The sequence below is a fragment of the Propithecus coquereli genome, unplaced genomic scaffold, assembly GCF_000956105.1.
Source record: "Propithecus coquereli isolate 6110/MARCELLA unplaced genomic scaffold, Pcoq_1.0 Scaffold37, whole genome shotgun sequence".
NCBI classification, from domain to species: Eukaryota; Metazoa; Chordata; class Mammalia; order Primates; family Indriidae; genus Propithecus; species Propithecus coquereli.
Window position 1 is genome coordinate 2,402,781 of NW_012149396.1, and position 13,431 is coordinate 2,416,211.

At 37.3% G+C, this 13,431-nt stretch overlaps 1 protein-coding gene across 1 annotated transcript in view; it reads left to right on the forward strand.

The window, feature by feature from the left end:
• Positions 1-13,431, forward strand: part of DCC (DCC netrin 1 receptor) — a 1,232,106-nt gene that overhangs the window by 639,280 nt on the left and 579,395 nt on the right. The window lies entirely within an intron of this gene.

Below are 13,431 nucleotides of genomic sequence, written 5' to 3' on the forward strand. Positions count from 1 at the left end.
GAGATGCGTCTGCATCTCATCTCCATACTCCTATCCAGTTTACTTATAGAGATTTAAAATACGTTGCAATATAGAATGTATTTATGGACAGATTCTTAAACAATATTGCTTAACCTTTCCAAGTCTCTATTTCTTCAGCTGTAAAATACAGTAGATAATTGTCTCAAAGATTTAGCATAATAAATGTATGTAAAAGGGATTCATAGGCTGTAAATTGCTACACAAATGTTAGCTATTATAAAGTCTTCTATTCTGTTGGTTGTGTTTGGTCTCAAGAAAAATAGCAGGCATTCATTGGGACAGAAAAAATGATGGCTTTCTTCTGGAACATTTTTCTACCCTCTAAGAAAATAATTAATAAACACACATTTTAATGACAGTGCCCATTCAAAATTTAGGTTTTTAATCTAGTGGGTAAGGTTAAGGGAAAAGTCCTATCTCAGAATGACTGCTAGAGGAAAAATTTGCAGCAAGGTTTGCAACATCAGTTATAATGACTTGATCATGCCAGTTTTATGCACGCAGAAGCTTCTCAGCAAATAAACGCATGTCATTCACCTTGTCCTTCGTTCAGCACATGCTTCAGGTAGGAAGCCAGCTCAGTGCAGATCAAGAGGATATGGGTGCATGGCAGACTGAAATTGGAAATGAATTCTACAGTAATATGAAGTGTACGGAGACCAATGATAAGTGTAAATCCATATAATATGGAAAACTTGATAGATTCATAAATATCGATCACATCATATACTTCAGTGGTAAATATATCAACAAGTGTTATCCTATGTCTTTTTTTTTTAATCCCTCTGTAATGGGAAAGTGGAAATGAAGAATGTTGATTTTTTTTACATTGAACACAAATCATTTTGCACTTGTTACATTTTTACCTTTGACCTATAAATCACTCTTTGAGGAAAGGTATGTGTACACATAAAACACACACTCACACATATGTATATGTATATATATTATGTACATATACGTATGTACATGTATTATGTATATACATATATATCCCTTCTCATATATTATTAGAGGATTTTAAGTTACCCATGCAATAATTAAGAAGAGGTATATATAATTTACTAGCTAGAATTATAGAAGTGTAATTTTTAACTGTCACCGTCAGCTAATGTCTTCATCAATACAACTAGGATAAAATGGCAGTCACATACACATTTTAAAGGTGTGAATTATAATGCAGTTACAACAAAGGCCTCAAGTGACCCAACAGGAAGTTTGGAAGCTGGGGTGGCCCTTAAGACTATTCTACCCCCCAGAGGCAGGTGTGACCTTGAAGAAGGTGGCTATCTTTGGCCGAAGGCAATTACTGAAGATGGATCCAATAGGGAACAGTGAGCCATCGACCCTCCCTGCAGCTGGAGAAATGAGTGCTGCAATCCTCAGAGTGACATCTGGATGGGACACCACTGTATCCACTACAATCCTCACCTTGTGCCACTCGAATCAAATTTTGCTTCATGTAATAAATTCTGGAAACAACTATTCTAGGATACTGGTTAGTCTTATTCCCTGGAAAAAAGAAGACGGTCAATGGGATGAACTATTACCCCCGCCAGTGCAACTGCAGCTAGTCTCAAGGCTCCTACTGGTACTCTTTCCCCCTCTTAGCCATCCCAGATTGCACTTACCCTCAGCTGGCATCTCTGCTGGTCTCTATGGCTTCCTTGGTGGGGATAGTGTACTAGTCCATGTATCATCGAAATTAGGGAAAGGAGTAACAAGAGACACTCCAGTAGATCACCAGAGTGCCAATCATATTCTTCTCTGGTAACTTGAGTAATTGCCTTTGCCAGGGTGGCATCTTGCCTTGCCTGCTGGTATTTTGGCAAAAGAAGCCTAAAATTACAAGGCAGCAGCAATAGCTCAAAGTTCAATGACGGAGGCATTCCTCCTCTGAAAATTAGGGCCTCTAAGTCTACAGAGCCTAGAGTGACAGTGATGGGAAACAAAATCATCTGATGGGTCACTGGGAGTGATGGCAAACAGTTCCACACCCACTTTAATCTCTTGCATCTCTTTATTCTGCCTATCGAGGACATAATGCCATATACTGATCATTGATTTAGATATGCACTGCATGCTAGAAGAAAGAACCTCATCTTCATGGGGCATGATTTCCAGTTCCTTAACTGCACTGCTAAAAGGCTGTGCTTTCACTGTATCAGGTCAGCAGCTTCTCAGTGGTTGCTATGTGACATGATTAGCAGATCTCATGGTCATGTGTTCATACCCAATACCTCTTTTGCTACAAAATGAATTATTTGATCTTCTGCAATGTTATGAGGGATCCCATGTTGGTGGCTTTGTGAAACACCAATAGTGAAAATCCTTTGTGAACTCTCAGAGAGTGGTGCAGGCTGAAGTCCTGAGAGTAGGAAAGGCAAATCCTTCCAAGAATATCTAGTCAAGATGAATGTCTAACCCTTACAGAGTGGAAGGAGTCCAAATAAGCAACATGTCACAAAGAGGCTAATTGGTCTCCTTAGGAATGATGTTTTCTTGGGAGCTCAGCACTTGTCTCTGTTGCTAGTAGGGTGTGTATACAGCAGTGGAGTAGCTGCTGGTGAGTAGCAGCAGAGTGCTGAGTTAGGACCCATGCCAATGGGCAGAACATATACTTCACCCCTGCCACTGCAGCCTCTTCATTCATGTACCTGCTGTGCTACTTCTGGAGGCTGGCTGATGTCACATGGATGAATGGTGCCATCTACATGGCTGTTCAAGTGCCTCTTCCACAAAGAACACAATCCGGTGTTTACATGGGATTCAAAGATTTTCACACTTGATGTTCACTCTCATAGGTCCATCCACATGCCTCTTCCCCAAACCTCTTTGTTCCTGATTTTCCAAACATTTTCCTTCCAGGTGACCTGGTGACCAAACATTCTGCCTACTGGGAAAAGTTCACTTTTCCATTTTCCCTCAGGACTATCCCTAATTGAGCTGTAGTGTAGTAGCCATTTGATTTGGGGTATACCCACATACCAACACCCTAAGCTGCCCAAGCTTGATCTTTTTCTTCCTCAGCAAACCGATCATAGGTGTGAGTTGCAGGGGAAGTTATTTTCACAACAGTGACTGAAAACATGGGGGGCTGGGCCCCTGCTCTGGTGCCCTGTGGTCCCACTTGTGCCTGATACCAAATATAATGTTTTCATCTTATGAATTGATTATAGTCCTGCCTGACCTTATGACTTGGTGTCTCAGAGAACCCAGCTCATGATCAGCAATTCTGGCCACTTGGTCAGTTGATTATTCCATAGTTGGGCATTTTTTTCTTCAACAGAGTCCAATATTCTGTCATTTTATAAATGGTGTATAATTCTCTGCTGTGGATGGCATGACTTTACTATGGAACCCTAAGGGTTTATGTTGTGATTCCCCTATTGGAGATTGCTTGCCATAATCTCCACACAGATTTTATCTTTCCTATTACCAATACTTCTATTAATAATAGAAGAGTCAACTGGGTTGTGCAGCCCAAGTGGCAGAGCTACCTGCATCCATAGCCTGGACCTACTATGATACTCGTTCCTACCTTGAACACCCTACTTTAAGGTGATAGCCTGTTATTACCTGGTAAATGGGTGAGAGCAGAATATGCTATCTGAAAAACCCGAATGTCTAGCAGGCGTTGTGATTCTTTCCTAGTGTTTGGAAGTATGAGTTATAATAATTTGGCTTCATTTGTTGGGCATATCTTGCCATGTTCTGAGCCACAGTGCCCCTAAAATCTTTACTGATGTGGCGAGCCATTGTTATCTCCCACCCCTTGGAGCATGTGTGTTTTGCCAAAGCCTTCTATATATTTGCATTTTTTTTTTTTTTGGCTCAACTGCTCTGATTAACATGATGTTATCAATGTAATGGACAAGTGGAATATGCTATAAAATATCTGGATGGTCGGTCCCTTTGGACTACATTAAGACAGAACATGGGAGAATTAGCATGGCCTTGGGGCATGACTGTAAATGAAGAGTGATTTTCCATTCCTAGAGAATGAGAACATTTTGATTATCCTTTACTATAGGGATGAAAAAGAATTCATCACTATAGCTAAATATGTTTTACTGGTGGTCATGTTAATCTACTCTAACAAAGACATATAGCTTCTGGCACAGCAGCTGCAATGGGAGCTACATTTAGTTAAGTTTGTGATTGTCCACTGTTGTCCTCTAGGTTTGGTCTAGTTTTTGTAAGGACTGGATTGATGACTTAAATTAAAATGTGATAGAAACTACCATTCTTTAAGGATTTAAGGGTAACATGAACCTCTGCCATTCCCCCCAAGAGGTAATACAATATAGTGATAAGTGAAATATAAAATATAAATCATGGAACATAAATATATAGAATACATAGTATGCATACAATATGTAAATAAATAGTAGAATAAAATACAAATAGTAGAATATAATTTTTCACACAATATAGATCCCAACTATTAAATTTAAATCTAAATCTACCTACCTCTAAATCTATTTTTTTTTTTTTTTTTTGCATGTACTATCTCCCGAAGAAATTTGGGATTTTTATTTCTCTGGGATCATTGGATGAGAGTGTGGCATAGAGTAGGTTGGGGGATGGCTAGGGGAATTACTATCTTTAAAATTTTTTATTTCAGCATATTACGGAGGTACAAATGTTTAGGTTATATATATTGCCCTTGCCCCACCTGAGTCAGAGCTTCAAGTGTGTCCATCACCCATATATATATATATATTTATAATGAAAAACATTGCTATATTATCTTTATTTTTGAAATCAAATCAAAATATGTGGATGCAAAGAGCATCAGTCAATAAGCAACATAAACCAAAGCATATCATGGAGTTTTAGAATGTGGGTGGGATTTTGCCTTTGACTTCAGCCCCCAAATAAACTATTGAAAATATTCTCTACCCCTTGGTGCACTTAAAAAGTCTTAGGAGATAAGGCTTTTGTATTTGAATATTTTCAATCTAATGAGAAAATTAGAAGCACAAGAAAACAAACTCTGTTTTAATTTATGGAAAAGAACATACCAACAGAGTTATAATCAGTCCCATCTAGAGTGAGATTTATATAAATATAGGGAAAAAAAACACAAAAGAGAATAACATTTTCAAGAACAATTCTTTTGTGAGATAATATGTGCTAAGCACCTTATATACATCATTCTATTCACTTTTAGGCTAATCCAGTCTAGAATTCTACTGTTTTCATTTCAGAGATTAGAAGATTGCGCTTCCAAGAAGTCAGATACCATGCCTAGCATCAAATAGCTACAAAGTGGTGGAGCCAGGTTCGAAAAACACTATTGAATCTTTACTTGTGCTTGTCTGGTCCTCGGCATTGTGCTGATTGAGGGCTTTACAGTCACATATGAATTGATCTCACAATCATTCAGTGGAGGAGGTACAATTGATTTTCTTTTGCTTTGTGAGTGAGGAAACTGCTGGACACAGCAGTCAACGGACTTGTCCAAGGCCACACAGCTGGCAAGGAGTCTGACTTCCGAGCTTTCTCTCTTAGCCACTCTGCTATCATGCGACTGTCTACGCATGTGCTGTCCACACATGGAGCCCGCTCAGGATTAATGTGTAATGTTTCAGATTAATTTGGTCTAGTCACACTAGTTTGGGAATTACTAATAAAGGAGAAAATCTTGAAATTAATGAAAGTGTCTAAGATTATGCCACCCAAGTGATCTGTGTCCAAATTCCCAATGTGCTGGAGTCCATTGCTAAGCATGGGTTAGGCAAGTGATGTGTCTTAAGAGTCTTAAAAGTGAATACCGCATAATCCTTCCTATCCGAAAATCTATAGTTAAACAAAGAATTAATTTGACATAACTAATTATAATTACCAAATGAATTAAAGCATAGTGACTTGCAATAGTATATTAGTTAGTCAATATTTATCAAATATCCAGAAAATATATAAAGAATCATAAAACTGTAATGCGAACTGGAGATGGTAGATGCCATTCAAGGAAAGTTTAATTCTTTGTGTTAATACTCCTTAAAGGTAACACAGCCAATGCTTACTGTACTGTTTTTTTTGTTCAAGCCCTATTTTAAGAGAATGATGGTAGCATTTGCCACATAGAATGACCAGGTTTTTATTGTATTGAAAATCTTTCACTTATTGTTTTATTTTCTTTAAGTGAAACAAAACACATTAGGTAAAAAGCTCCAGGTGATAAAATAGGTTTGAAAAAGGGGAGAGAGAGTTTCCTTTCACAAAAATTATCTACTCAGAGATGTTTAACCTATAATGCAGCTCCATAAAAATAATAATAATAATTAGTTAATAAGCCTAAATGACTAACGTGTGCAATGCTCAAAAGTCTTTGTTATTTCGCGTTGACAAATATCCACCGAGAATCTACAGGTAACTCTAACTTTCCCTGACAATATTGACAAGATATATTTCTTCATTTAGATGATTGAGTTTCATATTTGGTAGAACATAAGAAAATTCACTGGAAATTAAAAATGATCCATCCTCAAAATAAAATACACATAATTATAAAGCAAGAAAAGCCAAGTAGAAAAGCCAGTTTCTCATATTTCTTGATATTTTTCAGGTCCAGTTCCTATTTAAATAACAACCTACCTGCTAATGAGGTAGAATATACTTTGATTCTGAAAGACATTGACTGAGTGTATGTATAGGGAAAAGTATCAAAGCAGAACAGACTGTTTTGAACACCAAATAATGATTTTCTAAGTGATTTTCTCCTATCAGTATGGCACTTATTTGGAAGAAGAAATAATAAAAGTACTATGGAGCTTATTTTATATTCTTTTCTTGCCTTCTTGATTTCATTAATGGAAAGAGGCACAGATAGCAGAATTGGCGGCCCAAACATAGGCTTTTGGATCTTGTGAATTCCATGTCCAGTTTATGATATGCAGACCACCTGCTTTCTTATTGAACTTGATCCTGATTTCTCATTATTTAATATGAGCCTTTGAGCCCAATTCTGATCAGCTATTTTAGATGTTTAACATACTTGCCTAGATAGGAACAGATGAACTTGGGGAAAATTCAACCGAGAGGAGTAAATACCTTTTTGCTTTCTGAGATCAGGAACAATATAAACAACAATAAAGCCTCATACTAAGTATGTAGTTTCATTGCACATAAAACATTGTCCCAGAAAAAGTTATTTCTACCTTCCAAACACAGGTACTAAGTGGTTGCTTAAGCTCCTAGGCTAATAAGAAAGTCTGGAATAGAACAAATTATTATGAGTCCCAGGAGTAACTAAACACAAGATGGAGGGGGACACATGGAGGGGGCTTAAGCAGCTCTCTCCGTGGGAATCCAAGGAATTCATCCCTGAGGATGTGATGTCTGAACTGTGATGGACTTCGAAGTAGGAATGTGGTTTTACTACATTGTCGAGAAGGGCAAAGAAATGGCTGATAGAAGAAACGTTACACACAAAGCACAGGAACATAGAGCAGAAACAAAAGTATATGTTCAGAGAATGATGTGTGGTTCAGTCAGGCGGTAGAGATATGTAGGGGCTGGATCACAAAATATCTTTTAGAATATGGGAAGGAAATTGGCCTTTTTTCTAGGCTATACGGGATATTGATGGCTAAGTATAAAAGGTGTGCTTTCATTTGTGTTTTTAAAAGGTATTAATTCGTTTGGAAGCATTGTAGGTTGGCAGTGGCAGGACAAAGAACTGGAAATAGCAAAACTAGTCGGAAGGGTACATTAGCAATAAGCTAGACAAGAAAGAATAAGGCTGTTGACCACAGCAGTGCAAAAAGTATAATTGGACATATTAGAACATCCTCAAAACCTGGAAAGTACTATTAATATGTGTAGATGGATTAGGATAGGGTGATTCCTAGATTTTTGATTTAACTGACTAGACAGTAAAGCCATTCCTGAAGAAAGGAAAAAGAATGGCTTTAAGTCCATCTTGACAGAAAGAGCCCAGATTGTGAGTTTGTTGAGGGCCTGTGTCTTAATCATCTTTGTATTTCCAGCGTCTAATAAATGGCCTGACAGTGGCAGACTCTTAACTACTCATTAGAAGTCTTAAAAGGCAAATACTCTGTTTTACTGGTTAATTGATCATGCCAGGTATAAACTATGATATAATATAATAAACGATGAAGCAAAAGAAGTAAATATTTATATCCCAAAGCATATAGTTGAAAAATTTACAATCGAAATAGGCCAAATTATTAATAGGCTGCCTGAAAACCATATTTTGCTGTGTGTGTTAAATAGATTGGAACAGAAGGAAAGATGAATGCAGAATATTTTGTAATATTCCCAGAGGGAAATAATTATGGTCTGAACTGAGTGGTAACTCTGCTCACGGAGAGAAAGATGAATTCAAAGAATAACACGGAAGAAGAAATGGCTAGCAGTTTGCATTTGAATGGAAAAGGAACTTTAGATGCTTACTGGGAATTCTGTAAGTTATTTGCGTTGCTGATGGTAATGAAAAGCTTAAGGGAGAGTGTGACAGGGCCTTATTATGCATCCTTAGTTCCTTGATAGGATATAAGTGAGTCATTCTCCTGCTGATGAGATGATTCCTCCTTGCTGGACATATTTTACTCAGCTTTGAAGAAGGGACTTATTGTACTGCCATCTTGGATAACGAGTTAAAGGGTTATGCATTAGCATAAGATAACCACTGAGCACTGTCACCGCGAGGACTGGAACATATTGATTTGATTAGCCCTTAAATATCAGAAGGTAGAAATGATCACTTCTTTTTCTTCTCTCTTTTCTTTCTCTCTCCTATCTGTAGCAGACACAGATTAGAACCAAGAAATAAATTAAAAGTAGAAGGACTGACTTTGGCTTTGTGCCACCTAGAAAATAAAATCCATTTAATTTACCCTGACTATCCTTGTTACAGTGTTAAATATAGACTAAATAGTTTAATATGGATTTATGTAATGAATTCACCAATTGATTTCACAGAGTATGCTTGCTTTAGGAAATAAACATCTGCTTACTATAGCTTGAATGGTGTAACTATGTGGACTTGTTTTTGATATGATAGGTGGATTTTCTTAAAAATGATAGAAAATCTAACCTGTGATTATTCTATCCTTTCTATATTTTTAAATTCCATGAATTGAAAACAAAACAAAACAATGATTTAGAAGCTCCAGCTATCTCTTAGGGAAAGCCATTGGGTAGCAATATTAATGTCTTATCTCTGAGTGACAGGATTAAGAAAAAAAAAGACCTCCACCCTCTCTTTGTGAAACCTCCACTTCTCCTTTTTCCTTGTTCAAGAAAGTCATATGCAACTTATTTAAACATTAATTGTTTAGCCTGAGCTGTATGCAGATAATTTGTAAAATAAAATTCCTTACAAGCTTGAAAATGAATCCGGAGGAACATTTCGTAACCAGAACCCCTCCTTCCCTATCTCGGGTGGCCAAATTGGATGTAATTGTAATTGGTGATGGATGACAACAGCAGTGTCAGCCAATCATTCTAGGAATGGCTACTAAGATTTGTAATTATAATGTCCTTTATTCCGATTTAAATTCAACAGTCTTCACGTTACTGTTCTTTCCCTTGAAACATGGAAATTTGGATGTGGGGATTGGGGATACTTAAGACACAGGGTTTTACCTTCTTGAAATCTGCACTTTTTCAGTCTGTCCCATTTCTCTAAGGCACAATAGACAGGGGAGGCCAGCTATCAAGAATGGTAATTTACAATCTAAAAGTGCTTAATCTGAAATCTGTCCTTGTCAAAGGAGAACACGTTGGTCCCCATGCTGCCGTAATGGGAGTTTTATTTCAGCATAAGTTTCAACGGGGAGCTTTCAATTGCATTCTTTGAACTACCCTGTCCTTATCAATTTATGCAACGTACAGGTATTGTGGGTCTTTAGCATCGTTCTACTTTTAAAATACAAAGCACTAAATGTAATGAATGATCTAATCCACATCTGAAAACCTGTAAACTCACCTTGCGAGCATAACAACAACAAAAATTGTTAGACGGTTATGGCTGAATCTACCTTTATTATTAATCACTTCTCCCAGTGATTGAAATTTAACTCTTAAAAGAGATCCTTTTCCCTAACAGATTGTTTCTTTTTTATAGTAATTATTTTATACACTAAAATTATTTCCCTTAATTTCCACTTTCATATACAATGAGCTTTCTCTGGTAAAAAAAAATTTATAGTTGAAGAATATAATACTTCAGGGCAAAAATTGGATCAGGTAGCCTAGAATTAATATATAAAGTCTTTGTGAGCATTTTTGTTCAGTAACAAATTAGTAAGGAGCATGGCTAAATAAAGGCAATATCAATGCATTTTATATATTTATAATTAGTAGTAATGGATATTTTGCTTTAACTCCATTTATTAGCTATTATTTACTAGAAACCTTTAAGGATGCCTCTTCCTCATACTTTCCATGTGATATGTATAAATTGTTATAATTTGCTTTGGAAAACACACTTGCTAACTTTATTGTTCTGACTTTCTGGCCTGGGATTAGTTAACTGGCAGTATCTGCCTGTCTTCTGCATCCCACCTCAATGTGTCTCCACTCCCTCATGCATGGTTTATCCTATTTATGCCTCCTTTTGTGGATCCTTAAGTTCTAAACATCACTGGGTTCTACATATGCTTACCCCTGTAATACGGGTCCATACTTTCCTTCATGCTAAATTATACTTGAGATCAATTCCAAAGTCCTTTATCACCTTTACTTTTTCTTCCACTAATATTTCCAAGGCATTATTGGCCAAAACAAGCAAACAAACAAAAGCCATCATCATCATTTATTCTCTGTTGTTTTAACACAATTTTCTGTCCCCAAACTTCTGTTCCTTTGTTTTCTAATTGTCCTAAGTAAGAGTGATGATTGGTGTGCTAGAGATGGCATACTGATGACTGTGGATGAGATATACATGGAAAGTTCCATATATCCTTACTGCAAGATATGTCAACTATCCAGGTAGCCTTGGAAAAGACGTGATTTTTGATATATGAAACCCTTGGTGTCTAAAGCATAGCACAGGTGTGGCCTGGATGGATAGCAGCAAGAATGAACGCTGACAATATTAAAAGTGTACATTGTATGTTGTCAGTTTCCTCTGAATGTTATGCAACTGTCAAGAATACGAGAAAACAAAGAATTTATAAGACCCCCTTTTTTGACTATTGTTAGATTGACCGAAGAAATGCTTAGCATTCTGAAAAATATTACTAACTCAAATGCTTATATCCATAACTGACAAGATTCCTTGCACACTAGTTTTTAGTTTTAACTCTTTGCTATTCAAAATAAATTTTGAGCCATAAAAATACAAAGAGTTTATGATGATATACTGCTGTTTAGAGAGCATCCTGTGGATAATCTAGCTCTTAGTTCATATCATTACAATTTTGGGATTGTCATGTCAAAATCCCTACCATATTTCCAGATATTCGAAGCTTTGGGAGAAAAATGAATGGCTATAGGTATGGCAGCAGAAATCGCTGTTTATAGCCTTGTTCTGTAGTGGAGGTATCTGAATATCAAAGGACAAACATGGATGTTGTAGAGTTTTACTGTGGATTGAGGCAAGCTGAAACACAATTCTCAGAATTTCCTTTTCTCCATGGTTCTGAGTTAGTGCGGGCCAAAAGAAAAATTTTGTGTGCAATTTGGCAAGTAGATGTAAAGGAATGGGGTCTTAGTTTGTTTACTGTTGTTTATAACAGAATACCTGCAACTGGATAATTTATTTTAAACAGTAATTTAATCTTACAGTTATAGAGGATACGAAATCCAAGGTTGTGGAGGACCTTCTTGCTAGTGAGGACTCTACAGAGTCTCGAGATGGCACAGAGAATTGCATGGTGAGAGGGCTGCCCCACTCGCATGATAGCCCATTAATCTATTAATCCTTGAATTAAATAATCCATTCATGAGGACAGAGCCCTTATGACCTAATCACCCCTCAAAGGCCCTCCTTCTCAACACTGCCACAGTGGAGATTAAACTTCTACAAGAGTTTGGACAAACATTCAAACCACGCCAAGTAGCCTTACTTCTTTATCTTTTAGAGGTTGACACAAGGCATAAATTGCCACTCATCTGGTGGCTCACCTGTTGGCATGGGGCAGCACCCTCGCCAATTGCTCTTCCAGGTCCTGCCAGATCTTCTGTTTCGGCTACTGCCACTCCTGGGATAAGTTTGTGATTATGTCAGTGATGAAGATGGTGAGTGATTAATATGGATTCCGGTCTGTCCTCTCGGGTTCCATCTACGCTTTGCGGATTGCACTTTACCTTTGCTTTCTTCATTTTCACATGTATCTTCTTTTCCCAACTTCCTGCCCTGATGACTTCAGGCTCAAGGACCAGACTCAATTAACAGCCTGACATATATTATATAACTGTATAACCAGCTCCCAAAACTGTGTAACATCAAATCTTATAATAAATCTCCCACCATGATTCTCATGCTTTGATCAAACCCTGATTAATGCAATGGAAAAATGGTTGAGGCATTAAAAGTGGATGAGAAACTCAGGAAATAGATGTACTATGAAGAGAAAGGTGATTTGGCCATCTTGTAAGATATACTCTTCTAACAATATTCACTTTTAGTTTTTTTAAATTAAGAACTCTTTAAAAATTCTCCCTATCTACTAGAGATATAAGCTATAAACTGCAAGTCAATACAAGTCTGAATCTATAAGAGTCCCAAAGGAAATGAATAGCACACTCAATTCAAAGAAGGCTAAATAAAGGAACTATTAATGAAAGTATGGGCAGAACATACACACACACATGCACAAACACACCCCCCCCCATACACAAAACAGAGTGCAGTACTGAGAGGCTATTAACAGTGGAGTTATTATCCTTAGGCTCCAAATAGGTTTTTGGGAAGCTATTACCAGAATAGAAGAACAGAGAGCTTTTCAGAGAGGAATACTTGGAAGAGAATTGTGACTTGCTCTGGAGTGAAACAGCCAGCCTAACAGAGATCTGCGTGGAGACATGCAGAAATAAATACCCCAGACTCACTCTCATTTCTCACTCAGATTCCTGTCGGTGCTTAACACAGGGTGCACTCAAAGAAAGCCAAAGCTCAAAGACGCCTTTTGATATATATTGACAGGTCTGAGGAGCTGTCAATATATACTTTACTGTTTACTGTTGCTCCTTCTGAGGAGCGGAGACTGGGTGGAAAATGGTACAAAATGTATCTACATATAAAACAAAACAAAACAGTGATATAGCACCTCTTGTATACTCCTGGACAGAGCTGGAACGCATTCTATTAAGCGAGGTATCCCAAGAATGGAAAGACAAGCACCACATGTACTCACCATCAAATTGATATTAACTGATTAACACATAAATGCACATATAAGAATAACATCTATTGGATGTTGGGCAGGGGGG